The sequence below is a fragment of the Microtus oregoni genome, unplaced genomic scaffold (genome assembly GCF_018167655.1).
Source record: "Microtus oregoni isolate MIOR12 unplaced genomic scaffold, Mior012 000029F_ref0000214, whole genome shotgun sequence".
Lineage (NCBI taxonomy): Eukaryota > Metazoa > Chordata > Mammalia > Rodentia > Cricetidae > Microtus > Microtus oregoni.
Genome location: NW_024543088.1, coordinates 14,016,572 through 14,020,019, shown reverse-complemented (window position 1 = coordinate 14,020,019; position 3,448 = coordinate 14,016,572).

Sequence of the window (3,448 nt, the reverse complement as noted above, 5' to 3'; positions counted from 1 at the left end):
TCTCCACCTCCTGCAGTGGATCCATCGCCAATCTGATTCATGTTCTGTTGGCCCACTATTCCTGGAGAAAGGAGATCATGAGAAAGAAGCCTGATATTCAGAGGAGCCACCAAGAATGACTCCAAATCCCGACATTGGTCAGCAGGTGGACTCTGGGTGGCACACAGCAGCATGGAGAGGATATGCTGCTGAGCAAGGCTTCCTCTGTCAGTTTACTCTCCATATCTTTAGTAAGCCGGCTGAGCCCTCCATATGTGGTGAGGACTCTCACGAGAAAGACTGTACTGATGCCATGCTGTAGTCTGTACACACCACAGGGAAAAGAACAGGATTCCCTCTCCTGTGAGTGCTGAGGGAGACTCCATGTCACAGGAAAGTGTTGGTGAAGATAACGCAGTACAGAGACTACAGCATCCCTCACCTGTGTTAGTCATTGATCATCCATAATGAAAATGTCAGGGGATTCTCCAGTTTCACATCCTGGACTGGCATGTCATTCCTGAGAAAGGGCCTATAGAGGAGGTTCGGTCACCTTTGGTGTCTTTAGGGAGCCAGATGCTCTCGATTGATTTTTTGGATCTAGAGCTAGAGACTATTTTTAGCTTAATTGGAGCAAGGGTTCGGGTTTGGGTTTGGTTTTCATTTGTTTGGATATTTTTTCTTTGCTTTGGTTTAAATTTTGTTGTTGGTTTTTTAAATAAGTTATTCTTGTTGTTTTAATAGTTGGCTAAGGCTCTACCCTTTATATACTGACTACCATTTCTAAAGTTCCTATTGAGTATAAAGAGTATTTTTATGAATAAAATCAATTTTCGACTTCCTATTGAGTATAAAGAGTATTTTTATGAATAAAATCAATTTTCGACTCCTCAGTTTTACAGCCTTTCTTGAGTCAGATGTGGGGTTGCTCTCCTGTGACTACAGAACTCATGGGCAGAGATGGATTTCTGCATTCTAGAAGCCTTGGTTACACAGCCGTTTCACATCCAGGCAGGTCTACACAGGAGGGTAGTACCTTGGATGTGGATGGCCTGACCTACTCCTGTCTTTACTACCAAGAATTTCTGTTACAGTCAGATTTAAGAGAATGTCACGAAGAAGGGATCTGGAAAGAAAGGAACTCTTCGTTCTGCACTACATTAGTTCTATCCCAGTGTCCAATCACAATTGCACATTGTGATCCTGGGATAGCAAACCACTGAAAGTTGCGTTTGAAATGAATGAGTAAAGGGTGCCCACAGCAGAGGGGAACTGCTGAGCTGCAAGTTTGTATTCTGGAGATGTATTCTCACTCCTAAACTATGTATGTCACATGGGGAAGCTGTAGAGTAAGGGCCTGCTCCAACACTGTCATCTACTTACAGTAGGAATACTGGTAACAGAGTCAGAAGGATTCATTCAAAGCTCTGAAATGGTCCCACCCATTGGTTTATGTCACAAAATACTTGATAAAATTCCATAAGGCTGTTTCATATAGGTTACTCAAAACATCATTTCATCTGCTAAATTTAAGAAGTGTGAGTTTAGAGTTTAGAGAGATTGTTCAGTAGTTAAGGACACTTAGGTTGGTTCCCAGCTTCATAAGGGGGCTCACATCCTTTTGAATCTAAAATTCCAGGGGACCCAATACCTTCTGACCTCAGCACCAAGCATGCATGTAGAGCATATACATGCAACAAAAACATTCACACACAGGCATACATGTAAAAATAAATGTGAGTGTTACAAACTAACTTAATGCTACAATGCAGGTGAGAAACCACTTCTACTTTTACTATTAAATAATATCTGGAGGTGGAAACATGAATGCTAAGGTTTGGGACTGTGTGTGCTGAACTTTTCTTTCAGTTCTGATGGTTTCTCTTATCCTTCAGCCTCATTTTACAGTCAGTCAACCTGTCAGAAACTACATGCCCAGAAAGTCACTTGATGGTCTACTCAATACCAGGTTCTTGAATGGGGCCTCCAAACCCCAAATCCAAATATTTGTGTTTATTTGTTCTTTGCCTTTGAGACTCTGGTGCCAAGCCAAGTGCCTGCAAGGGTCAGAACTCAATCTGTGTAATTAACTCATGAATACTTTTAAACCAAATATATGGCGATCGTAAAGGAAGAAGAAAAGTGACATCCTTTGTACTAGTGGTAAAGGTAAGAGTAGTGGGCTGGAGGGCACTTGCAGCTTCCCTGGGCCAGCTTTCAATTTGTGAATTAGTCCTTTCAGTCCTAGAGAAGGTGATCTTTCCCCAAACAAAACCTAGTCAAAGTGGAGCTTCTCCTGGCTCCTGAGACCCTTTGTACCAAGTCTTACATGTTAGGTTGATATCCATGGCAAACTAGCTCTTTTCTGAAGGGAAATGGATGAAGAGTGGATCTGGGGGGAGGAGGTGAGGACTGGGCAGAGTGGAGGGAGGGGAAATTGTGGTCAAAATGTCCTGTATGAGAGAATGATAATAATTAAAATTCCTGATGAAATCACTGAGAAAATGGCACAGGGTTTCAGGGGTGTGGAAGAGTTGGAAAGAACTCACTGACACTAGAAAACACATTTTAAGATGTGCATCTAAGTGGCACCATGATTGTGTGGCCACGATATACAGAATATTTTCCCAAGTGTTTCACACTTTGTTGTTTACCTAGAAGATTTTCAAATGTGCTTTGTGCAAAATAGCATGTTAACCCCATATGTTCTTCCCTAATGGCTTTCTGTCGTCTTTCATGGTACTTTAATTTTATTTTTATTCTAATCCATTAAGAATTTTGTGTAATGGAAATAAAAAATAAAGTAAAATAAAGTTAACATCTTTCTTCCTTCCAATATTTATTCAATAATCTCTACTGGGTACCTGCCTGTGAGCGAACCTAGAGATGGATTAACTGCAGTTGACAAGAACACAGTTCTAGAGCAGCAGAGATGGCTCAGTGTTTAAAAGCACTGGCTGCTCTTGTAGAGGACCTGGGTTCAGTTCCCATCACTGCCATGGCAGTTCACACCCATCTGTAACCCTAGTGGCAGGGGATCTGAGATCCTCTTCTGACCTCTACGTGCACCAAGAACACAGTTCACAGATGCATGTAGGCAAAAGCTCTTTGGTATAAAAAAAATTAAGAGAAAACCAACTCTACAAAAAAGATAAATTTCTGTGGCATAAATTTGAATGAATTTATAAATGAATGGATGAATGAAATGGAGGAAACTTTCCTAAGACTCAGATTGGAAGCTCAGACTGTCATTGATGTGTCTTTAATTCCATCGAATGTTTTCTAAAATGTAACAGAGGGTGAGAATAAAGGGGCAAGAATTGCACCATGAATTACCCATGCTGGATGGGAGCGTGGGAACTGGGGTGGAGAGGCTGCTGTGCGCTTTGCCGGTGACTATTTCAGGCACCATTCGGGTACCATAGTCTCTAATCCGGAAGTCGTCCGCTGCCGGAAGTGACCCGCGGTT